Below are 27,789 nucleotides of genomic sequence, written 5' to 3' on the forward strand. Positions count from 1 at the left end.
AAGATCCGGGAGGCGTTCTCCTTAATTGTCTGGTTGAAGATGAAGCTTAGCAGGTAATGAATGATTTCCATAAAGGAGATTGTGGCAGTCACTTGTTTTGGAAAACAACAGCTAATAATGTTTTGAGAGAAGGATATTATTGGCCATCTTTGTTTTCAGATTTATATAAGACAGCCATGAGTTGCCACAAATGTCAATTTTTTTTGGGAAAAAGGAAGTTGCTTCCTCTTCCTCTGAAACCAGTCGTAGTAAACGCACCTTTCCAGCAGTGGGGGCTTGATTTCATAGGAGAAATTCATCCTATATCATCAGCATAGCACAGATGGATTTTGACGACTACCGATTACTTCACCAAGTGGATTGAAGCCATTCTGACAAGGCAAGCTATAGACATGGTAATCATTCAGTTTTTAGAGTCTAATATCTTGTCTCGTTTTGGTTGCCATTAGAATATTATTACAGATAATGCAGCAGAATTTAAGTCAAAGAGAATGATTGAGTTTTGCAACAAATACAATATCACATTGGGTCATTCCACGACATACTACCTGCAGGGCAATGGACTAGCTGAGTCTTCAAATAAATCCTTGGTAAACATTATTAAGAAGATGTTGGAAGCAAACAAAAAGAATTGGCATCGGAAGCTTGTCAATTCTTTGTGGGCCAACAGAGTGAGCAGTAAGAAATCAATAGGTATGTTGCCTTTTGAGTTGGTTTATGGTATTGATACAGTGTTTCCCACATCCCTTGCAGTCCCGGTCATGAGATTATTACAGGAAATTGGTGGTGAAGAAGATGATATTCAACGCCGGATTAATTAAATGATTCACCTTCAACAAACAAGAGAAGGGGTTTCTCAAAAAACTTTCCGACTTCAAGAGAAGATAAAGAAGATTGATGACCACAAGACCAAGGTAGAAAAGTTTCAACTAGAAGATGTAGTGTTGCGATGGGATGCACGAAATGAAGAAAAAGGAAAGCATGGTAAGTTTGACAATCTATGGAAAGGACCGTATAAAATCTCAGCCTATCGAGGATAGAATGCATTTTTATTAAAGGAAATGGATGGTCAAGAATGCTCAGGAGGACCAGTGAATGGTAGGCTCTTGAAACACTACTATTTCTAATGTAGTTTCCTGAAGTTTCTTCATTATCATTGTATATACTAGTTTTCTTTACTTGCAAGATTTGAAGTACAATGTCATTTGAGCTTGGGGCCCAAAGTGAAGGCTATAAAGCTTAAACGATTTGTGCTGAGTTTAGTTGGTTTTTGAGTTAGTTTAGAGTCGGTTGTGAGTCAGTTTTCAGTTTGTATTGAGTCATCATTCTTCAAAATTTTCAAAAAGTTTTCAGTCGTTCATTTGTTTGACTATATTGGCCCAATCATCTAGGCACTTGGTCTATGGTGTTCTTGACACCTCCAAGGAGATGTCATCCCCAATAAGGCCAATGTTAGTGTCAGTATATGCATACTTCCATCAGGGATCAAATCTGCTCTTTGCATTTTCATTTTAGGTGTCTCATACTAAATTTTGGATCATTAAATTAGGTCATGTTAAAATGGTCCACTGATGGTTGTCTTTTTCTTAGAAAAACAAATCTTACCTCATGAGGTACATTTGCTGACCCATTTCCATGTTGTATTCAGTTGAGGTTTCAAATATGTTACTTTAGATGTCAAGGCAGTTGTCTTTCCATTAGGTTTTAGGGTTCATTTCCAAGGTATTTCAATTAGGTCTTAGGGTTCATTTCCAAGGTCAAAAAGCATGATTTCAAGTGTGAATAAAGGGCAGCAAAGGTATGAGGATGACCAATAAACATAGAGTAATTTCCAATAAGTCATGATGATTGTATAAAGATCTTTGTCACTAATGTAATTTTCATCTCAAAAACCTGTAGGTGGTGCTGCACATAGGGCCAGTGAGTGCCAAAACACTCTATCAGCCATTCAAAACTTGTTGTTTTCCTTCTATAGCCTATAAAAAAGTAAGTATAATCTCTAAGCTATCCTCTTGGCATTCAATTCATCAGTTTGAAGTTGGTTTGATATTTCGAAAATCAAACCCTAGATTGATTATAAATCCCTCCTATACATCCCTCCACTCATTCCTTGAAACCCTAGTCCCTCCTATACATCCCTCCACTCATTCCTTGAAACCCTAATCCATCCTATACATCCCTCCACCTATTCCTTGAACCCTAATCCCTCAAACAAATCCCTCCATATCCCTTATTCCCTAATCCCCAAAGCAAAATCCTAAACCTTGTTTACTAAACAATCCCTATCAAAGAAAAATACCCTCCCTCTTATTTTCATGTTATACATATTCCATCCTACACCACATAAGTTCATCCCCCCTTCCCTTATCCCTAATCACCAATACTTACTCCTTCATTACCTTCTCTAGGGTTACAGTGCTTCAAAATTTGACAAACGTGGACAAAGAGGATAGAGATTATGAGGAGGAGGAAAACAGTGGCAGTGAGAGTTTGGGAGATGAACCTCAGCATCATAGAAAACCACACAAGGGAGGTAGAATTATCAGGGAGGAACCATCAAACATCAAAGAATTACAGGATACTCATATGACTGTCACTTGTTTCATGCATCTAGGGTGTTATGAGTTTTGTGAGCAAGTAAAGATTTCAACATCATCCTGAGCTGACCAGGCTTTTTGTAGCCAATCTCCATGATAACAAGGTAACTCTTGTCGAGGTGACATTTACAGTTTCATCCTCCATCATTGTTGAAGCTACAAGGATTCCAAATGTGGGGGAGAAATGGTATAACACACAAGATTTGGATGAGCACTATTATGATCCATACATCAAATCTAGGTACAGAATGAAAAGAAGAGGACCTTTCCTTTCAAGTTCCTTGAAGATAAATATGCCCCTGTGATGAGGATCACTATGAAATATTTCACATGTGAGGGAAAATTTTCTAGATTGTACACCTATCACATTAGGCTTCTTATGCATTTTACAAGAGTGAAAATGTTGAGCATCTTGTTGGGTTGTGTTATATTCTTTCCACGACTAACCCACGTAGTGAACCGAGGGGTTAGAGGGGGGGTGGAGCCCCCCCTTCGTTGCACTGATTGCGCAGCGGGGGGGTCACAGGGGGGTTTGAGGGGGGCGGGTAGCCGCCCTCTCTAGGGTCCGGGGCAGCGCCCCGGGAAATTTTTTTTTTGGACCCTATATTAGGTTGGGCGAACCTACCTATGGTTTTCGGTCCAAGGAATATAATGAAAAATCAAGCTGGTAGTCCCGGTTTTGGGATCCAGGGGAAATCTCTGTGTATATGTGTTTTATGTGTTATGCTCTCGCATTGTTTATTTTTCTATGATATAGAATTCATATGCAAGTAATTTCTGTACGGGGTTAAAACCTACATTTGGTATCAGAGCTGTTTTGGCTTCAAGGGGACGCCTTTGTTGCTGAGGGGTTTCACTCATGCCTGTGGTAGACCCTGTTCAGTGGGATATCTGCGGGATCGATTCTGGTGGTGAAAGAAGATGGCGAAAAGTGGAAAGATAGAGATCGAGAAGTTCAATGGTCAGAGTTTTGAGTTGTGGAAACTCAAGATGGAGAATCTGTTGGTGGATAAAGATTAGTGGATCACGGTAGATCCAGGTACTAAACCAACGGGAGTAACCGATGAAGAATGGAAGAAGTTGGATTGGAAGGCAAAGAGCACAATACGATTGTGTGTCTCAGATTTAGTATTGCTGAATGTATCAGGGGAAGCTACGACGAAGGCTTTGTGGGACAAGTTAGGGACTTTGTACCAATCTAAGTCTCTGGTGAATAAACTGTTCCTGCAGAAAAAGTTGTATAACCTGAGGATGAAAGATGGAGACTCAATGACAGAGCATCTGAATGCATTTAATATTGTGGTAAGTCAGTTAGTATCTGTTGATATTAAAATTTCAGATGAAGATAAGTGCATCAGTTTGTTGTGTTCTCTACCAGATTCGTGGGATAGTCTGGTTATTGCAATAGGTAGCAATGCAACTGTTTTGCATATTGATGAAATAGTATCAGCCTTGCTGACGGAGGAGATGAGACGGAAAAATATGGAGAGCCAGAATGGAGATGCCTTGTCTGTATGAGGACGGTCCCAGAATAGAAACAAAAATAAGTCATCGAGTGGGAGATCTAAATCTAGAGGGAGATATAAATCTCTAGGAAAGCCTGTGAAGGTGGTGTGCTGGAAATGCGGAAAGGAAGGGCACTTCAAAAGGGACTGTAAATCTAAAGCTCCTAATAAAGGAAAGGGATCTGATGATGCTCCTTCTGCAGAGGTGAAAACCACCTCAGATGAAGGTGGGGATGTGTACTTGGCTTCTTCAAGTACACATGTAGATCATGAGGCATGGTTGATTGACTCAGGTGCATCCTTTCACTTCACTCCCCATAGAGAGTGGTTCTACGAGTATGAGAAATACGATGGTGGTGATGTCTTCTTAGGATATGATAGGAAGGCTAGAATCACTGGTTGTGGAAAAGTAAAGTTGAAGTTGCAAGGTGGAAGGGTTAGAACACTTCCGGGTGTTCTGCATATTCTTGCATTGGCCAGAAATCTGATTTCTGTAAGCAAGTTGGATGATGCAGGTGTAAAAACAGTGTTCGAGAAGGATACCTGCAAGATGTTTCGGGGAGCACTAGTATTGATGCGGGGAGTTTGGACTGGAACTCTATACAAGCTACAAGGTAGCACTGTTGTTGATGGGTGCAACAGTTCTGTGGTTCCTGAAAGTAGAGCTGAAAATCTAGTGGTCTCTGGAGAGAAGACCATGTTGTGGCTCAAAGGCTTGGACATATTGGAGAGAAGGGCCTTCGAATACTTCATGGTAAAGGTATGGTAGAAGGTATGAGTAATAACTCTCTGGATTTTGATTTCTATGAAAATTGTGTATATGGGAAGCAGAATCGGGTGAGTTTCCCCTCTGGTGCTAAGAGGGCAAAACAAATATTAGAGCTTGTGCACAATGATGTGTTTGGACCTGTGAAGGTTCCATCACTGGGTAAGTCTTTGTACTATGTATCATTTATAGATGACTTCTCAAGGAATACATGGATATATTTCCTTAAGAAGAAATCTGAAGTCTTTGACAGGTTTAAAGAATTTAAGGCTCTGGTGGAAAATCAGAGAGAGAAGAATGTAAAGGTGCTGAGTACAGATAATGGTGGAGAGTTTTGCAGCAAGGAATTTGAAGAATTCTGTAAGAAGTGTGGTATAGCACGGTAGAAGACTACTCCATATACACCTCAGCAAAATGGAGTCGCAGAAAGAATGAACAAGACGTTGATGGAAAGGGCAAGAAGCATGCTCAGTGGTGCTAGGTTAGGACAGGAATTCTGGGCAGAGGCGGTGGATACTGCATGTTACTTGGTCAATAGGTCACCTTCATTAGCGTTGGAGGATAAGACTCCACAAGAAGTATGGACTGGTAAGAAACCCTCTCTTTCACATCTGAGGGGATTTGGATGTGATGCATATGTACATGTTCCAAAGGAGAAACGAACCAAGTTGGATAGTAAATCTGAAAAGTGCACCTTTATTGGGTATAAGGATGGTTTAAAGGGTTATAAGCTTTGGAACCCAGTCACACGGAAGGTTGTGTATAGCCGAGATGTGGTGTTCAGAGAGGTAAAAGATGTTATTAAACATGAAGTCCAACCAAAGGAACCTAAGAAGATAGAGTTTGAGCTAAAGGAGGAAGAATCAGACTCTGCAGCAGAGGAGGAACCAGAAGATGAAGAGCCACAAACTCCGACTGTGAGAAGATCAGTTCGAGAAAGAAGGCAGCCAGAAAGGTATAGTCCTTCTGCTTTCTGTTCAAATTTTGCTTTATCTATTACTGATGATGATCCCAGAACTGTGAAGGAAGCAGTAGATTCAGAGGATGGAAAACTGGAAGGAGGCCATGGTTGATGAAATGGCATCTTTGCACAAAAATGAGGCTTGGGATCTGGTGGAGTTGCCGGCTGGAAGGAAACCCATTGGCAGCAAATGGGTGTTCAAAAAGAAGACAAATGCAGAAGGGAAGGTGGAGAAATACAAAGCTCGGTTGGTAGCAAAAGGTTATTCCCAGGTGCCGGGAATTGATTTTGGTGATATTTTTTCTCCTATTGCCAAGGTAACTTCTATTAGGTTACTTTTATCTGTTGCTACTGCTTTTGATTTTGAGGTAGAACAGATGGATGTGAAGACAACATTTCTTCACGGGGATTTGGAAGAGGAAATCTACATGAAGCAACCTGAAGGCTTTGCGGTGAAGGGTAAGAAAGAACTGGTATGCAAGTTAAAGACGTCTCTGTATGGGTTAAAACAGTCACCAAGGATGTGGTATCAGAAATTTGATACATTTATACGGGGACTTGGCTTCACCAGAAGCAAAGCAGATCACTGTGTGTATTTTAAATTAATTGGTGACCGTGTTATTTATCTGGTCTTGTATGTGGATGATATGTTGCTGGTTGGAAATGACAAAGAAATTATCCAGGATTTGAAGACCCAATTGTCCTCCAAATTCGACATGAAAGATCTTGGTGCTGAAAACTATATTTTGGGCATAGAAATTAAAAGAGATCAGGCAAAGAGGAAGCTTTGGTTAAACCAGAGGAAGTATGTTGAGACAATACTGCAGAGGTTTAATATGCAGGATAGTAAACCGGTGAAGGTTCTTATTCCTGTAGGTGTGAGGTTATCTGCTGAACAGTGTCCCAAGCCACAAGAAGAGGAAGAGGACATGTCCCATGTTCCATATGCGAGTGCAGTCGATAGCCTGATGTATGCAATGGTCTGTACTATACTAGACATTTCACATGCAGTGGGAGTATTGAGCAGGTTTATGTCAAAACCAAGGAAGGAGCACTGGACAGCAGTGAAGCGGGTTTTCAGGTATTTGCGTGGCACTAGTGATTATGGTTTGTGCTACCAAGGAAGACCAGGATTGGACAGAGTGTTGGATATTCATGGCTTTGTTGATGCAGACTGGGCTGGAGATCTGGATCAAAGAAGATCTACAAGTGGGTATGTGTTTAACCTATTTGGAGGTGTAGTCAGTTGGATGAGTAAGAAACAATCTGTAGTGGCACTATCAACTACAGAGGTAGAATACATGGCAGCCACTCATGCAATCAAGGAAGCAGTTTGGTTGCAGAGATTGTGTTCAAGTATGGGGTTAGTACAGGGAGCTATAAGAATATACTGTGACAGCCAAAGTGCAATTTTCTTGGCAAAGAACCCTGCTTATCATTCAAAGGCAAAGCACATTGATGTTCAGTATCACTTTGTGAGGGATATGATAGAAGACAAAAAGGTGTTGCTGGTAAAGGTGGACACTTTGAAGAATACTGCAAATGCATTGACAAAATCTGTGAGCTCTGAGAAGTTCTCTTTGTGTAGAGAAACAATGGGCATTCCAGGGCTGGAAAAATGACTAAGCTCTCCTGTGGCCCCCTATGGAAAGAAAACAACAAGTGGGAGATTGTTGGGTTGTGTTATATTCTTTCCACGACTAAGGGTCCGGGGCAGCGCCACGGGAAAAAAAAATTTGGACCCTATACTAGGTTGGGCGAACCTACCTATGGTTTTCGGTCCATGGTTTTGGACGCGATGGTTTTCGGTCCATGGTATTGGATGCTTCGGCATGTATAAATATGTATTGTAACATTGAAAGGAATATAATGAAAATCAAGCTGGTAGTCCCGGTTTTGGGATCTATGGGAAAATCTCTGTGTATATGTGTTTTATGTGTTATGCTCTCACATTGTTTATTTTTCTGTGATTTAGAATTCGTATGCAGGTAATTTCTGTACAGGGTTAAAACCTACACATCCCTTACTTCTTATTCAGGAACATTGAGAATATGGCCTACTTTGTTCAGAAAAAGCCATACCCCGAGCAGATGAGTAGTCCCTATCACTATACCCCGAGCAGATGAGACATTCATTGCCAATGACATCCTCAAGGGTCCTCATATTCCTCCACTGGTGCCTCACGAAGCAGAAATACCTTCCAGTAGTGCCAAAGTAAAGAAAGATGAGAAGGTTAAAGAGACTAAAGCTGTTGAGGAGCCAAAAACCTACAAGATTTATCAGAAAGGGGCTAGAAAGTTGTTTGCAACATATAGGCAATTGTTTACTCCACTTGATGTGGAAGGGGCCTTGCCTTCTTCATCAACTCATAGGCAAATGCTTACTCCACAAAATGTGGAAGGGGCTTTGCCTTCTTCATCAACACAACAGGTACAACAGGTTCAACAGCTGCATAAAGGGAAATAAAAGGTGTTGGAAGAAAACCTTGATGATGAGGAGGAAAGGAATTTTGATTTGATGGAAGATGATGAACCATAACTGCCACACATCCATCATGGCATTGAGATAGTTGACTTGGATGGTCAAGATGAGGCAACAAACGAAAACATCACCATAAGGGAAAAAGATGCACAGATCCAAGCACTGATGGACAACTTTGCGAGAGCTAAGTATGTCATTTCATACCTTGAGCAGGAGAACAAGCAACTAAGTGACAAACAAGTCCTCATAGAGCTAGAACTTCTCAAAGAAAAGAGGCAAAGTGACAATGGAAAATCAACAATGCAAGAGGAAGAAACACTGGCTACCTTGCCTGCAAAACAAAGAATTGAGAAGGAAAATGAGGAGGATAGAGAAATTTGGCTTGACAGGGTCAATTTACATTTTGAGAAGTTGATACAAAAGGCCAGCAGGGACAATCAAATCATTAGGCACATGTCTCACCATTACAGGACCTGGAACAAGATTTACAACATAAGGGTCAAGCGAATAAAAAGAAGGCTAAAACAAGCACTCAAAGGCAAAAAGGAGAATGATAAACTTAGGTTTCTTGCTGAAGCTTCCTTGGTTGATCAAGATACTTAATGGTGGTATTTTCCACAAATTTTGAGCAAGTTTTGAATAATTTTTTCCTTTTGAAGAATTTGGCAATTTTCGACATAGAAATTTTGGCTCTATGCGCAGCGCCACTGGCATTGCGCTCTTCCTAGGGGCATCCATTGAGAAAATGGTTAGCATTTTTGGATTCAAAATTATTATTACATGCACCCTGAGCATTTTCTAAGCTTTTAGAGCAGAACTGGTCAACCAAAAGGTCAAAAAACACCCAAAAATGACCTTTCTGCCCTTTTTTGGACACACAGAAGCAGTCTTGGGAGAATCAATTTTTGAGGGGTCAAATGAGCTTCAAATGAATAAATTCAAGATTTTATGGAAAGAAGACTTGAAGAGATTTCCAATGAGCTATCATGAGCTCAATTTGGACACCGGGAAGGCCTCCAAAATGGACCTACAAAAAGCGCTATGCATAGGGCTTGGGCGTTGCGCATAGGACAAAAATTGTGCTGAGTGTCTATTTCACTGTGCCTTGACTGTAATTTTGGGTTTCCTCTCATAGATGGTGTTTTACTGATGTAAATGATGACTAGGCATGTAAATATGATGGATAATAAGTACTATAAGGTAGATTCATTAGATTAAAAGTCATCTTGAGGACAAATGAATCAGTTTCCTCACTTTTAGAGGTAAGTTGTTAGATGCCTAGATTCCAGTTTCTTGTTCAGTTTTCATTAGATTAGCTCCTCATATTAGGTATTCGACCCTTAAGGATGGGAGGAGGTTGAATCAATGTCTATATCTTCTTCTTCTTTCTCATTGTAAAGGGTTGGACTCAGCTGGATGCTTAGGCTTTGAAGAGACATAATTTTGTATTAGTTTTAGCAAGAGATTAATGAAAAGTTGCAGCTATTTCTTTGGGATCCATGTGGTATGATGTTCAGTTCAGTTTTTCTTATATTTTCATGTGTTAGAATGTATTTTTGACTCCATTTCATCATTTCATTGCCTTTATGTGAATGTATACAAATCTGAGAGGCAAAATCCATATCTTTATGCTCTGTTTTGGGTAGATATTTCATAGTCTATGTTTTCTTCAGTCTAGGAAGAATCCATGTTGCTTACATGCTCTTTCTAGCTCCTCACCTGCCTTGGATCACCTCACCGATCAAACCCTAGAATGTTGAGCCTTTTTCCTACCTTGCCCCATCAAACACCCTTCAATTTTGACCTAATTTCCTTGCCCTAACTGTTTGGCTCCTCCTAATCCAGAAAAACCTTTCAAAATGAAATCAAACCTTGTGCTACTATACCTAGCCTAATATCATTTTCTCGATCTAGTCATCTTGGCTGAGATCCTTACGAAGAGAGCCCTCTCCTGGCCTAATAGGGCTAGCTACTTGGCTAAGCGTGGTTTGTGGTTACCTTGGCATTTCCTTCCTTCAACCTGAGGTTCAATACAGGTGATAACACCATGGAAAGCATGGACTCCATAACAAGTCCAAAATCATCTCTATCAACAAGGTTGAAGAGGATTTGCCTATGGAAATGCACCTACCCATCTATATCCACCACAACAATAATTTCAACCTCCATACCAACAACAACCTTATCAGAAGCCTCAACCCCGATATCAACAACAAGCATAGTAGCAATACCCACAAATGCAATAGCCATATACACCCCTTCCTCAACAACCACATCCTACTCAACAACCAATCCTCCTCAACAACAACAATTACAACTTCCATCTAATCAACCACCCCCGTGACCTACTCAACTTCCTTCCCAGCCAATTGAAAATCCAAATAACAAAATGGAAAAACATATTTATAATGCAGAATTTGAATCATTTAATACATATATTATTTCTCCTATAAAATTACAGGATTTTTTTGTACCATTACAAGAAGTTCTGTAGGATTATAGGAATTTTGTGTGAAATTACAAGACAGTCTTGTAGGATTACAGGAATTTTCTATGCAATTACAAGAAAATCCTTTAAACTTTCAAGAATTTTCTATAAAAGTAACAAACAGTCTTGTAGAGTTACAAGAAATTAATTTGCAATCTGGGAAAATTGTGAATCCAAAATCTATAGTAATAATAGAATAGGAAAAATAGGAAACTATAGATAAAATTGAAAAAAACAAAAACGACAATTAAACAAATTGTCCCTTTACAAGAACAACCTCAAAATTCTAGGACAACTCCTTTTCTTGAGATATTGGTTCCTAAAAAACCAGAAATACCAAAAAACATACCTAAATTTGATATTATTGATGAGTTGACAAATATTTCTATAAAATTCTCTTACATCAATAAAATGCATACCAAATTATATCAAAATAATAAGGGAATTGTGCATTAATAAAACTGGAAAGAGGAAACAAAATCCATCAACAATACAAGTTATAGGTAGATTAGCCATCCTAATGATTATTGAAATCATTGCTAAAAAATATGTTCACCCAGGCATACCCACTATAAGAATAGAATTCGACATTTTTTCTGTTCCTGGCACACTTATTGACTTAGGTGTCTCCATAAACATGATGACAAAAGAAACCAGGAAAAGCCTACAAATCGAAAACGTTAGACCAACTCCCATAGTATTAGAATTGGCTGATAGATTAAAAAAAAAAACTTGAGGGGATTATAGAAGACATTATTTTTTATATTAACTCTTGGGCATGTCTAGTAACCCAAATATACACTAGGGGACATCCTTTAATCTTGCAAATATTGTGATTGGCCACTGTCTACTCATTCATTAATTTTCATTCTAGAAACACGACAATAGAAAATGGTGATGAAATCAAAAACATTACTTTATACCTACTAAAACTCAAAGTGAATTAAAGAATGTTCAATGGCTAGATGAAAATGAAATAGATGATGAAATCATTCAACCTTTACTAACCGTTGAAGACGCATTCAATATTAAGGAACATACTAATGAAAAATAGATCGATCATTTCATTCCTTATCCTGATTTTCTACAGTACTTTAGGGGGGAGTCATCAAGAACTTCGGCTACAACATAAAATTCTGAACAATTTAGAAATTTTCCTGCAATTTCTGAACAAGATTTATTGAGTACTCAATGTTTTTCTATGCATTCTCTTTAGGTAAGAATTTTCAAGAAACATCTATTGTGGATAGTTTAATATCTACTTATCTAGAATTATTTCCTATACATTCTATATCACATTCTTGCAATAAAATCATTGAATTGTCTCCTAGAAAAACTTTGAACATTAATTCTGAATTAGAAAATTTCTAGCAAGAACAACTAATTGCATTATTGCAAGAATATTCGAAAGCTTTTTCTTGGGATTATGTTGATATGCAAAGAATACAGCTTGATACATGTACACATCACATATACATCAAAGAATATGTTATACCTATAAGACTACTGCAAAGGAGAGTGAACCCTGCCTTGAAAGAAATAGTTGAAAAGGAACTCCATAAATTATTAGATTAAATTTCATATACCCTATATCTGTTAGTCAATGGGTTTCACCTTTGGTTATTGTTCTTAAAAATAATGGTAAATGGAGGGTATGTATAGACTACGAGGAATTCAATAAAGCTACTCTAAAATACCATTTCCCTTTGCCTTTCATAGATCAAGTCCCGGAAAAATTGGTTGGAAAGAAATACTTACCTTTCCTCGATGGTTTTTAGTGGGTAAAATCAGATAATAATGGCTTCAGAAGACCAATAAAAAATGACCTTTACTTGCCCATGGGGGACCTAGGCTTATAAAGTATTACTTTTTGGACTTTGTAATGTGCCTTCCACATTCCAAAGGGTAGCCTTGGCTATTTTTGTTGATTTGATCCATGATTTTGTTGAAGTGTATATGGATTAACCGTTTATGGAAATACTTTGAGGAAGCCCTTTATAATCTAAAGAAAGTTTGAAAAATATGTTGGGTTGTGTTATATTCTTTCCACTACTAGCCCATGTAGTTAACCGGGGGGTTAGAAGGGGGGCGAAGCCCCCCTTTGTTGCGCTGATTGCATAGTGGGGGGGTCACAAGGGGTTTGAGGGGTGCAAGTAACCCCACTCTATGGGGTCTAGGGAAACGCCCCAGGAAATTTTGTTTTTGGACCCTATATTAGGTTGGGAGGACCTACCTATGGTTTTGTGCATGATTTTTTGCACATGGTTTTGGATGCGATGGTTTTCGGTCCGTGAATTTGGACGCAGTGGTTTTTAGTCCATGGTATTGGATGCTTCGGCATGTATAAATATGTATTGTAACATTGAAAGGAACATAATTAAAAATCAAGCTGGTAGTCCCGGTTTTGGGATCCAGGGGAAAATATATGTGTATATGTGTTTTATGTGTTATGCTCTCACATTGTTTATTTTCTATGTTTTAGAATTCGTATGTAGGTAATTTCTGTACAGGGTTAAAACCTACATTTGGAATCAGAGCTGTTTTGGCTTCAAGGGGATGCCTTTGTTGCTGAGGGGTTTCACTTGGGCCTGTGATAGACCCTGTTCAGTGGGAGATCTACTAGATCGATTCTAGTGGTAAAAGAAGATGGGGAGCATTGGAAAGATAGAGATCAAAAAATTTAATGGACAGAGTTTTGAGTTGTGGAAACTCAAGATGGAGGATTTGTTGGGGGATAAAGATCAGTGGATCGCAGTAGATCTGGGTATTAAACCAACGAGAGTGTTCGATGAAGAATGGAAGAAGTTGGATTGGAAGGCAAATAGCACAATATTATTGTGTGTCTCAGATTCACTATTGTTGAATGTATCAGGGGGAAGCTACAGCGAAGGCTGTGGGACAAGTTAGGGACTTTGTACCAATCTAAGTCTTTCGTGAATACATTGTTCCTACAAAAAAATTTGTATAACCTAAGGATGAAAGATGGAGACTCGGTGACAGAGAATTTGAATTCATTTAATACTGTGGTAAGTCAGTTATTGTCTGTTGACATTAAAATTTCAGATAAAGATAAGTGCATCAGTTTGTTTTGTTCTCCACCAAATTTGTGGGATAGTCTGGTTATTGCAATAGGTAGCAATGCAACTGCCTTGCAGTTTGATGAAATAGTCTCATCCTTACTGATGGAGGAGATGAGAAGGAAAAATATGGAGAGCCAGAATGGTGATGCCTTGTCTGTACGAGGATAGTCCTAGAACAGAAACAAAAATAAGTCATTGAGTGGGAGATCTAAATCTCCAGGAAAACCTTTAAAGGTGGTTTGATGGAAATGTGGAAAGGAAGGGCACTACAAAAGGGACTGTAAATATAAAGCTCTTGACAAAGGAAAGGGATCTGATGATGCTCCTGTCACACGGAATAATTCGATCTTGCGGACAAGATAGACCTTCCTAGAATCTAAAGAAGACCTAATGAAAAGCAAACCAACCAGACACTATCTTTCTCTAAATATGCTTTGATAAACAATGGAAAACAGGTGTTTTTTAGGGCCTACCTTAGGTCCAACGCAAGCTTGTGGATGCCCTCGCTCCTTCGATCCAAATGAGCTCCTTTGTCGCGAATCTGCAAACACAAACAAGGCAAACAAATTAAATAGCACCTGAAAAGCCAATTGCATAAAACATATTTAACATGAAAGTCAAGGAGTCCATGAAACAAATAACATGAGATACTTGTTGAGAAAAATGAGTTTGATTGTATTAATTCAAAAGAAGAAGAACTTTACAACCTTTGCCTTGACGCTGTACAAGCTCCTCCCAGGGTCCAGCAAGAAGTCTCCTCTACTTTGACAAGTTTCACTCACTCCCCAATGAAGCCAAAAAGGTATGTGATCTCTCCTCTTAAGCTCAACTAGGAAGTCTTGATTTCACCAGCATTTACCCTCAAAAATGTTCAGCTTCTAACCTCCTTAGCAACCAGCCCAATGCCTGTATTTATAGTGCAATGGAGGGAGGTTACTAGGTCCTCCTTCAAAGGGATAAAGCCCTCCTTCAAAGGGACAGCTCCTCTCATCAAGGGATTAGCTCCTTCTCTTTTGGGATGCATGAACCACCTCAAAGCGAACAATCCACGTCAAAAATCCTTCTAGAAACCTCTAGAATTAACCCAAAGTGATTTTTTTAAGATAAAACTTGCGCCTTTTGACTTTCACAGGGGTCCGCACCTACACCATTAGGGACAGAGCGGGCAGGTCCGCAGTTTTTGTACACAGAAGGCGCGGGACTGCAGGTGACAGTGAGAGAAAGTGTGGAACCAGAGTTACATTGATTTTTAATGTCTTTCTCTCATTTCCAAAGCTTGACTTGAAGAGCTGAGGTCTGAGACTTGCTTAGGAGGACAGTACAAGTGGTGATAGACCCATCTTGACTGCAAATAATCGTGGTGACGATATTTTTGTGTAACAGATTGCCCCCTAAAGTGCGAAGTCTGTAGTAGATGAGGATTTCATTGATCATTTAGGAAGAGTGAAGTACTTTATCATTTCGAGGATCATCTTGTGGAGAGCCCGGTTGGAACCTGTAAAAACATTCAATGCAAGATATATATATGAGATCATATCATCGCTAAGGTAGGCATTCCCATACTCAGATCAAAACTGACTAGAAAAACTAACTACTGCTCTGATACAGGAATGATCTTGTAATAAATCACAAGTATAGACTCATGTGGACACAGTATGGACGCAGCCATCTGTTTATGAATCGTCCATTATATAATGAATACAAAATTCCTCGCAGCCTGGATTGTGGGAACTAGATCCAGGGTCTTCATTTCTACTTCCCGGAATAGTACGATTCTATCCATGTGAATGAATGTGTTGATGTCGAACATGGTAGAAACCACTTGATTACCAGTCAATGATGTAAACTGTTAACAAGTGTGAGAGAAACCACCAGTGATGTCAATGGCTCTCAAAGTACCCAGTACAATCCATGAGATGCGAATAAATGTGTTGATGTCGAACATGTCACGGAATCCTTTGATCGAAAGTCAATGATGGAAACTATCGTCAAAGGCGAGAAACCTGCCATTGAGGCATGCAGATCTCAAGGTACTGAAGATTTCTAGATCATCTTTCTAGATAATGAGCTGATGTCGATAGAAAGCGATCTGTCGTAGGCAAGCCCACAACACGAAATCATAGATCAAGTCGAAGAAATTTAGTTGCAAGGACTGACTCAGGGATGGTCAAGATGGATGAAAGATATTTTGCAGATGAATGGCTTATTGGCAGTGACCTCTTGAACACATAACGACACGGCAGATGGTTTGGTGACAATTGACCCAAAGTTAATACCCAGAAACCGGCTGAAGACTTTCAATGTGGTTTGATCAACCGTTAGGCAAAGGATTTCCCAACCCAGGTGAATAAAAGTGTCATGTTCAAGAGTGGTTACAAAGTATGACAAACAGACTCATTTTTTTCTCTTTTCCCCCACCATTTCTGGCAAGTACCTCTTTATTTTTGACAAGCTTGAGGAGGATAACATTTGCTTGATTATAAGCTCATCCTTCGGATGAGTCCAACTTAGTTTAAATTCGAACCCTAAGAAGGAGTGGTTCGTTCCTGTTTGTAATTGAATAGGTCCTTTACTGTGAAATTTTAACGAGTCCAGTATAGGAGAAACTCGGCGTTTTTCAATTTTAGAGAGTCTGAAAAAACTTAAGGAGACTCCAGGGTTGACCTTTTTCGTAAGTTTGTGTCTCCCAAGCCCGAAAAAGTATAAAATAATACTTGAGAGAACCACTTGATCTTTTACGACCAAGGAGTACTTTTCATCATTAGTGCCCTTGATCCGAAAAAGTAAAAAAGCAATCAATGACACGTCGTTTTATAACCGATATCGAATTTGAAACGACAAAAATCCAGCAATCTTTTCATGTTTTTACGGTCGGAAAAGAGCTATAAGTGGACCGTCTTTTAATTCCGTTTTAACGAGTTTAAAAGAAACACTCGGCAATCATTTCATGTTTCAAGAGTCAGAAAAGAGCTTAAAGGTGACTCTAAATGTTTTTTCATCGAAAATGATAGATTTCGCCTGAATAGTCCGTTATCCTGCACAAAAACACAAACATTACTCATACCTGTTTGAAATAGATAAAAATGTCGCAAAAATACCTTTTCAAAGTGAAACATAAACAAATTTGCAATTTATTTACTCAAAAAACTTATAAAAAGGGCCTTTGTCAATTCATTTTTACCGTTTGAGTTTGGGTGAGAAAATAGTGCTTTTGCTCAGAAAACTTCCCGTGAAGATTGCGGAAAATCCAACCGTCGGAATCGAATGTCGTCTTCTCCAGGTAATCCACATCATCCCACTCTTCATTTTTAACCATTTGATTTTTTGTTTTAGTCATTTATTTCATTTTTGGGAGGGTTTTTAGGCATAAAACCCACGCGCGGGGGCCCGCAGGTTTACCACTGCTGGCCTGCGGACCCCGACTTTTTCTCCATTGGGAAAAAGCTCGGGGTCCGCACCTTCCATGTAGACAAAGTGCGGTCCCACGCACTGTGTCTAACCTGGAGGGTGCGGTCCCCGTCGCAAGGGTTTTTAACCCAAAAATTCTCAAAAATGGACCAATCAAAATAATTTCTAGCAATTTAATTTATCCTTATACTTGATGCAGAGAGTACATCATGCTAGATTGGCGTGAACGAGAGCATGAGGACGTGGATGCTGCCGCATGGAATCATCAGCCTTCACTTGATGCTTTGAGGGCATGCGGCTTGTACAAATTCTGGGCCATTCCTGGCATGAGGGCTCAGGTGGATTTCTTACAGTGGATGGTTGACAGATGGAGCGTACAGGACCAGTGCTTCTTCATTGGCGGCTACCAGCTCGAAATCGAGCTGGCGGACATATATTTCTTGACTGGTTTGCCTAAGAGAGGCGAAGACTTGACTCTGTTTGGGGCTAGGGCAGGTGGCCAGTCTGTCGATAGCCTCAGGCTAGAGTACTGCAACAGCCAGGCTAGAGACAAAGGGATAGACATAAAGACCATATCCCGTCCTGAGCTCATGGTGATTGCGTTCACTGTCACCAGACTTTGCGGTGTTGTCGCATTACATATTTCCACCGGATCCCAGATGCGTATGGCAGTTGATTGCTTTCGAGGCACCATCTTCAACTGGTGCTATGCCATGTTGGCCAATGTGAAAGGCCAACTGACCAGGGCCAAGAACGGACGACTAAAGACCTTTGGTTATGGGGCTTTGGTCATGAGTTTTGGCCTGGAGAGGGTTCCTATGTTGATCCCACAGCACCTTACTGTTGGAGCTGGGCTTCCTCGAGAGCCCAAACTGATGCGATGGGTCGCAGTTATGGCCCGCAACCGGACGAGAGGACAGAGGTTGCTCGATTCAAACCTTAGTATTTCCAATGGTTGGAAAACCAGGTCTTTTCTATTCAGGACTTCCGTTACACTGGGATAGATTTTCGTGGTGACCCAGACATGGTTCTTCCACCAGGAGAGCAGTGGGATGAGTCAGGTAAAATCCTTTTCAACATTTTTCTATTTTAATTTTTTGTTATTTTTCCATCGTCTCAAAACTGATAGTAAAAATTTCAAATGCAGATGTGGGTCCACAGTGACCAGCCGCTCTCCGGCCTTATGAGAGGAAGCAACCATATGCACCCGCGCCAGCCCCACAGGACGAATCAGCAGAGGTTTTGGCCGAGTTGGAGGGTCATCTCGAGTGCTTGACAGGAGATATTCCTGAGACCACTATAGATGACATTCCACATCGACTTCAGTGCTATGTGATTGGTGTCCCAGGACCTTTTAGGAGGTTCCTTTGCAAGGTGGCCCGTGCAGTGGTTTCTTATAGAGATCATCACCAGTGATAGGATGATCGCCTATTGTGGGCACATGTGACATTTTTGTTTTTTGTACTTATCATTTTTGCCGATCATAAGGTGTTTTTCAACCTATGATCGAGGACGATGTATTTTTTGACACACTCCTATATATATATATATATCACTATTACCGGCTTATCTTGTAAATCATATTATGGAATGGTTTTAAATTTACATGTATGATTGTTGCAAATGTCTATTTAACATTCGAGAAGCAATTGCATCTGCTAATGTATTTAAAGATCTTGGAATATGCTGATATTCAATATAATCAAATTCACGTTCCAAGAGACGCACTCTCAAAAATAATCTTAATAACACTGGATTTCTAATGGCATACACTCTATTAAGCTGTAATACAACGAGTTCAGAATCTAACCTCACTATCAAACTCTGAATCCCAAATGAAATAGATTCAGATAATAACTCAATCACTGCACTATACTCGGCAATGTTGTTGGTTGTTTGACTGAGGCTTACCCCATGCATAGATACTAACTCGTCAGAGGGTGAATAGATAACCCAAGCTGCAGAAGAGATGTTCTGTGTATTATGACAAGCACGATCAGCAAAACCAATGTATGTTTGGAGAGGCATCAACATCTGCAATATCAAGAGTAAAACCAAGATAAGCAGGAATAATGATGAAAAACACTCTCTAAGCTAAGCACACTATTTAAACTAAAACACACCAGCTAGAAAGAAAAACTATCCTAACTAAAAAATCTCCATACCCATTCTTTTAAGCATAATACCTCTTCAAGTAAAGGCCATTTCTGGGTTTACCCAAAGAGTCCCCATCAAAGTCTACCAATTCATAGGCCCCTTTGGCTAGCTTTCGCTTGACAACATAGGGACCATGCCACATAGGAACGAATTTTCCAGCGCCTAATTTATCATTAGCTTGATCATAAACTAAGACTAGATCTCCTTCCGAAAAATTTCGAGGGGTCACATTTCGATCATACTGAGCTTTCATTCGTTTTGCGTGAGTCTCGATCGCCAATGCAGCATCACGTCGATTCTCATTTAATTGAGCCAAGTATAACAAACTCTTTTCCTCTTCGGAAGTGGCTGGAAGTAACTCGATGGCCATTTGCAGTGACGGGATTTCGCATTCAATGGGTAACACAGCTTCCAAACCATAGACTAGTTGGAAAGGAGTGAACCCTGTTGATGTTTTTACTGAAGTTCGGTACGCCCAAAGCGCTGAAAATAGCATGTTGTGCCAATTCGACCGATGAATCCCAATGATTCGTTGGATCATGATAACTAAAACTTTGTTGATGGATTCAACCAGACCATTTGCTTGTGGATAATAAGGGGTTGAGCTATCGTGACGTAAACCAAGCTGGCCTGTAAGTTCGGTCATCATAACGTTTCAAAAATGACGCCCATGATCAGTGATTATCGCTTGCGGGACACCAAACCTAGCAATTATATGATTGAACACGAAAATTGCAGCTGTCTTTTCGTCTGCCTCAAATGTAGGCATCGCCTCGGCCCACTTGGTAAAATAATCTACCGCAAGGATGATATACGCATGCCCCCCGGCCGAGTGAGGGTTACATGTAATAAAATCGATACCCCATTTGGCAAAAGGACCAACGGCAATTATAGGGTGGAGAGGAGCAGGTGGAGCGCGCATCTTACGATCAAAAATTTGGCAGTTGTGGCATTTTCGGACCGTCGTAATACAATCTTTAAATAAAGACGGCCAGAAGTAGCCAGCGCACAATATCTTTTGGGCTGTGGCAAACCCAGACATATGACCGCCACACGCTCCAGAGTGACAGTCATTTAGAACCCTTTCAGCTTCCTCATGAGTTAAGCAACGTCGAAAAACAGAGTATGTCCCACGGCGATAAAGAGTATCTCCAATAATCCTGAATTGTTGGGACTGGAATCGAATTTTTCGACGTTCTGACCTTGAAATTTCTGGCCGAAAGGATTGGGTCTGGAGATAAACAATGATATCCCCATACCACGGATCTAAAGTGCAAATTAGAAACAAGGATTCGTCCGAAATGGGCTCCTCCGCCACAGTTTCCGTGTCAGCACGCGGGAAGTCACACATTAACTCCGCAAAAACTAAAGATTTCTTAGACTTAGATTTCTCAAATTCCAAGTCGAACTCCTACAGGATAACGATCCATTTAGAGTACTTGCCCCCTAGCAATTGCTTGGTCAAAATGTAGATCATAGGGTTGCAATCCGAAATTACCATAGTTTTACGTAGTAGAATGTAGTGACGAAAACGTTGGACAGCTTGAACAGCTGCCAATGCCAATTTCTCCACATGTGAGTATTTTAGCTCAGTTGGATTTAAAGTTTGACTAAGGTAATATATCACATGTTCAGTTCCGAATTCATCTTCCTGAACTAAGACCATTCCAATGGTGGAATGAGAGGCGGCGAGATACAAGAAGTAATCCTGGTTGTAGTTGGGAGGATGCAACAACGTGCATGGGTCAACGCGTGTTTGAGTGCATCAAAAGATTTCTGAGCTATCTCATCCCAGTAGAATGGAGTATTTTGCTTCAACAACCGGGTGAAACCCTTTGTAACCTCGGCGTAGTTAGGAATGAATCGTCGTAAAAAGTTTGCTTTCCCCTGCAAACTTTGGAGTTGGCGAAGACTCGAAGGAGGAGGCAATTTGATGATAGCTTCGACCTTCGAGGGATCAACGCGAGTGCCGGCTTTCGAAACTACAAACCCCAGAAATCGACCCGTTTCTATACAGAAGACACATTTGTGTGGGTTCAACTGAATATGATAATGCCTACACCTCATAAAGATTGCTCGTAAATGGACGAGGTGATCAGCTCAATGTAATGAATGAGCAGGCAAGTCATCGAGATAGGGTTGCACAATGTGCTTGATGTCATGAAACGCATAAGACATCGCCCTTTGAAAAGTTGCTCTGGCATTCTTAAGCCCAAAAGGTAACTTGCAATAAGCAAATGTCCCCCATGGACAAATGAAAGCCATTTTTGGTTGATCGGCAGGTAGAATATTGATTTGATTGTATTCAGAAAAACCGTCCATGAAGGAGAATATTTCGCTGCCGGCACAATCATCAATGATTTGATCGATATAGGGAGTTGGGTAATTTTCCTTTGGACAGGCTCGATTAATGTCCCTATAGTCGATGCATATTCTTATTGTTCCCTGTTTTTTGTTAACCAGAACAATATTCGATACCCAATCCGTTAACGGGATCGGATAAATGAAACCTGCTTTCAACAATTTTTCAACTTCCGCTTTAATTGCAGCAGCTTTTCGTGGGTGAATCTGACGCAAACGTTGCCGGACGGGTTTAGCGTCCGGGTAAGTCTTGATCTCATGAACAACAATCGCGGGATCAATTCCTGGCATTTCCTCATAGGACTAGGCAAACACGTCACGGAATTCTTGAAATAGGGCCTTATATAGCTGAATTTCATCATATGTACACGAGGCACCTATATGAATGTTCTCAACAATTCCGGGCTTAACCGAAATGTCAATAGGAATAGTTCGAGAGATGTTTCCCAAATTTAACTCTGAATCGGGATGTTTCATTGGATTATGAGGTTCCTTGACATATTCAGTTGTAAAAATTGATGAGAAATCATTTTCAAAACGATCATCCTCAGGTAAAAACGAAGATCTGTGATGGAGATCTTCCCATGGTAAATCATCTACACATAGGATTTCATGAATTTGCTCATCAGAGTGAACAAGTTCAGAAAACGTGGTTAAATCCGAGGTTGATGTGAAAAGTGATTCCTCACGGACCACATTCATTAAGTCATTTTCGGTTGAACATGGGTTGGCAAACGACTGCACGGCTTCATAGGCAATTTTATATGGACTCAAAGGCATGGCATTACCAAATGAGTCTATCTCAGATTCAGAAGGAACGATCCAAGGATCATCATAAACAATGGTGTCTGATGTAATCATATGAATGGTTGCAAATGAAGATGATGCGTTGATCGGAGGAAAAGGAAAAGTTCCCAGTAAACCGGCATCTTTAACTAGCCCTACTCCAACATCCTTATACGGGATAGTCGTTTTACCGACATGTTGAATACTCTCCAAAGAGGCTGGGTCGGATGACAAGTAAGCCAGATGGTCTATTGTTACGATCTTTCCATTGTGTGGAAACTTTATTACTCGAAAGACCGATGAAACGACCGCTGTCATAGCGTAAGACCAACTTTGACCCAAGAGAAGGTTGTAATCTAGAGGGGCATCAACCACCTCCACATCTAGACTAACGGTTTTTCCTTCAACCCCTATAGGAAAATCCTGTAGAATGCCAAAAGGATGAAACCCACGGCCATCAAAGGCCTTTAGAATCGTCAGGTATTGATTTAGCGAAGGAGAACCAAGCGATCTCCAACACTGTATCGAAATAATACACGTTGAGGCTCCCTCATCAATTACAGTCCGATGAATAGGCCTGTTTTTTACTATCACTGGAATCTGGAAAGCCATTTGATGAGGCAAACGTGGTGTACTATTTTCTAGATCAAAAATCATTAGGTTCGAGTCCTGAACATCAACAGCTCCTATAGCCGACAAAAGTAATTTACGTTGTGCTGGACATGATTGCAGCACTTCCAAAGCCGACATTGTTGAGGGTGAAACAGCTAAATCCTCAACAATGTTATAATTCTGAGCCGCTGTCGCATGTGGATTGAAAGCTGACTTTCGAAGTATACCCTTGGCGGGCGGTTTGATTACCAAGTCTGAATTAGGTTTCTCGATCTGTAGTGGATCGGAACCGGGAGCTGGGGTTGATGGATTAGAATGAGAAGATCCTGCTTCTTTACCATCAACAGGACTTTTACTACCATAATCTTGCGATCGAGTCGCAATCCTAACATGGGACATCATTAGTATGGGTTCTTCATTGGCATTCGAGGATGAGCATATCATCTTACTGTCTTGAGCCGGAAAAGGATCCTTCAAAACAACAGGAGTTTGGGAACCCTTGACAATATTTGCAACCTTTGCACGATGAGGGCAATCTCTTGTAAAATGTTCATCGTCACAAATGAGACAAGGATAACGAGGTTTGCGCTTTTCGTCATTGGATTCTGCCTTTTCAGGTTTCTCCTTTGAATTTTTGTCCGTTTTATTCTTCTTATTTCCTTTCTTCTTCCCACCGGATTTTGATTTGGCTGTAGATGACTCTACAACGTGAATATCGGCGGAAATCTCCACAGAAGAATCTCCTGTTGGGGAATCAGGCAAGGTTATGATAGGGGAAGAATTCTTGGAAGACGTCTTCTTACTTTTAGTGTTAACCGTGCCAATCATAGCATCGGCGGCATGAGATCCCGAAGGAGCTGCAGTGATTTGATTTTGCTTGGGAAGATCGGGGATTTTTTCGTGTAACATACTTGACTGAGTATAGACCAAGTCAAGGTACTGTGCTTGAGCAATTACTTGCTCCTCAGTAACAACTCTGGCTTTAGCAACATCTTCAGTGATCTTTGGCAACAAGGATTTTACAAACCACTCGGCCAAGATCTGATCCGGAATAAATACCTTCACTAAACACTGTCGACGTCTCCACTCATGAATATGATCTGAAATGTAAATGGATGTCGATTGTTTTAGCGAAGTTAACAATTCCGTGCCATTGTCATATCGGACTGGCAACTAAAAATGAGTTAAAAACGAGGTTGCTAACTGACTAAAATTATAAAAAGTGCCTCATGGTAACTCAATGTACCACTTGGCCGCGAGACCAATTAGAGTGCGCTGGAAAAGTCTAAGATGGATTGAATCATCTGTAATGGAGTTAGACGCACACCAGAGGTGGTAAGTCATCACATGGTTCGACGGGTCCTCTCCTGATTTACCTTCGAACTTGGGAATGTCACTGGGAAACTTATTTGGCATTGGCGGCCAAAATGGAAGATAATTAATGGGATCGTTTGTTAGGCGTAACAAGTCAGGTAAGTCCAAAGTTGCGATAAACGGTGGATCCCTAAAACTCTGGGTCATAAGACCAGCCCCAGGAGGAGGATATCCAGGATAACTAGGAATAGGAATTGCGTTTGGGATATTGTATCCTCCCGGAAAACCAGAATTAACTGGACCGTACTGGGGTTGTTGAAGTTGTTGATAAGTGTACCCAGGGTACGGTTGATACTGATAGACTGGCTGCTGCACAGCAAGACCGAATTGGTACTGTCCCTGGTATGGTTGATAAGTAAATTGTGGTTGACTTGTGACAACCATACTTAAACCAGGTTTTCCTACAGGCATCTAAACCGAAGTTTGAATCGTAGATCCAGACGGTGGTAAAGATGTCTGAGGAGTAGATACAGAAACAGTAGAAACTGGAGTTGTCAATACTCCAGAAGTAGGTGGGGTAGATTGAACAGATGTTGCGGCAGTTGTAGCAGTCATTTGAGGCGGAGTACGAGGTGTACTAGGCCCAGGCTGAGAAACTACCGAAGGTACAGAAGTTTGAATGTTAGACTGGACTGGTTGCTGGGGTGAACCAAAAACTAAGGGTTGTCCAGTTTGAGGTGACAACTGTACACTTGGCTGCAATACCTGTTGAGCTTGCGATGGATCCCACACTATATTCATTCCGGGGTACTGACCCATAACTGGTTGAGAATACTGAGTACCATAACCGAGTTGAGGGTAGGATTGATAATTGAAAGGTACATTTCCCGTTCCTTGAACATACTTTTGACCGGAGGGTGGTTGGAAACCTTGGTTCGAGTATTGACCTTGGGGTTGATACCCTTGAGGCACATACTGATACTGGGGTTGACCTTGAGGTATAAATTGATACTGGGGTTGACCTTGGGGTACATATTGAGTCTGGGGTTGACCTTGAGGAACGTACTGTCCCATAGGTATGTACTGTCCTTGAGGTTGCCCCCCAGATGCAAACTGTGTACCTTGAGGTTGCCCCCCAGGCGTTAATTGAGGCTTCCCCCCAGGCGGTAACTGGCCACCTTGAGGTTGAGGATTGGGAATAGAACCTGACATCATAAGAATGTCTTCTACGCTCAACGGCTTAGTACCATTGTTTCCAGTTAATAACCCTTGCTCAATGGGTTGAGGAGATGCTCCCGAAAAAGTACTAGAAAGTGACTGATACCCAGAGGGAACAGAAGGACCGCCGTACAAAAAGGATTCAGGCGATTGAGTAAACATGGATGACTGTCCTGACATATTTACGGGAGTATAAAAACCTCTAGGAGTTGGGTGATAAGGAGCACAAGGTGGTGAAAAACTTAACCCTGAGTTTTCTAAGAAATTAGTCAAAGAAAGATACCAAGAACTGCTCCTAGGTGGACTGTAAAAAATTGATCCACACTCCCTTAGTTCAATAACAGGTTGATTTTCAGGGATAGGGATGCCTACTTCTTCTTCCGGAGCAAGTTCTTCAATAGCAATAAGTCCAGAAGGAAGATCTTGGGTGATTACTCTTTCTACCCTAGGTGAACCAGGACCACTAGAAGTTGGAGAAACAAACCCCGATGTTGGAGTAGCAGCAAATTCACTTTTAGGCTCGGATATTTCAAGTTCTTCACCTATATCACTAGTAGATGAAAAGCTACCAGCAATTTCAGAAACGGACACTGACTGTGGATTATAATCTGCTACTAACGGTTGAAAATCAGGATGTACTATCAAAGAAGATTCTCCTTCCTTAGGTGACCCAACTCTACTGTCTCTAGGAGCTACGAGGACTTTCAAGCCTTCAAGCTGGCTTGGTACTTCCTCAGGAGGTTGGCCCCGAAGTCTATGGGACTTCCTCAGTAACTCAGCCACGTTTACAAACTCAGGAGACTGGCCCCGAAGTCTACGGGACTGCCTTGGTAATTCAGCCACAATTGAAAACTTTTAACTACTTCACACGCAAACAAAGTAAAACCTCAATGAAAAGCACCTAAAGTCTCTAAAGAACCAAACAAATTTGAATCACACGCCTAAAGAATCTAGGAGATCAAACACACACAAACAGTAACTTTCCATACTGAAAACACTAGTTGGTGATGAAATCCAACGTTGCAGAGTTCAATACAGAAATGGCGGTTGGAACAGTTACCCCGACAACCTGCTTAATGAATAGACTGGCAAAAGTTCCTCCACTTAACCGTCTCGAGTGAAGAGAACCCCCCAGAAAATCCAAGTGAGTCTAGTTGACGTTTTCCCCAGGTACAGTGGGATCTTCCCACCACTGTCACCTCAGGAAGAGTCCTAAAGAATATGGCCACTAAGGTTACCAACTGAGACAAATATACCTGGGGGAATAGTCTACGATCTGATATGCACGCAAGGGCAGAGTAGCAAGCTCAATCCCCTTGAAGGCTCCTTGACATAATCCAAGGTTTACCAACAAGTGACCCCAGGCTCCTCGACAATGGTTAATCCGAGGTTTACCGTTTTTAATACGTGAATATCTAGCGTCGTTCCCAATGAGGAAGGATTGATTCCCACACTGGTTCGGACACGATCTTGTGCTTCTCCTTTAAGAGGAGCTTTCCCAGAGCATAAATGCAACAATTGGATTTCTTCCCTACCACAAGATACAGCTACTTGTTTGTTTTTACTGTCTTAGAGAGTTAATTACTCTCCTACTCCAAGACACTAGCCTAAGCTAAGTTGGTGTATCAGAGCCCTAGAAATAAAAATGTTACTAGGTGAATTTTACTTTAAGCGTTAATTTTTTATTGGTTTTTGTTTAAGTCAAAAGGTGCGGAGATGAAACTCGTGGTATGAAGACTCGACTCAAAATCACTAAAAATGCACCTAAGATGATTTAAACAATCTTTTTCTCTTCGATGAACTTCTAAACTAAGAAAGAGTTTGAGAATGAAAATACTTTATAAACACAAATCTTTCTCAATCAAACAAATTAAAAGAAGAGTTTTTGTCCTTTTCCGATGCACTCAAAACAAGACAACTAGTTATTTCACAAAAATTTCCTTTTTCGTTTCAAAGCACTCAATCACTACAAAACAAACTTTTTCCAAAAGAGATTTTTATATTTTTTTAATAAAACACTCAAAACTATGAAAATGACTAACTTTGAGATCTACA

The sequence above is a fragment of the Pinus tabuliformis genome, chromosome 6 (genome assembly GCF_031772625.1).
Source record: "Pinus tabuliformis cultivar Carrire ecotype Pingquan chromosome 6, CPIR1, whole genome shotgun sequence".
Taxonomy (NCBI): Eukaryota; Viridiplantae; Streptophyta; class Pinopsida; order Pinales; family Pinaceae; genus Pinus; species Pinus tabuliformis.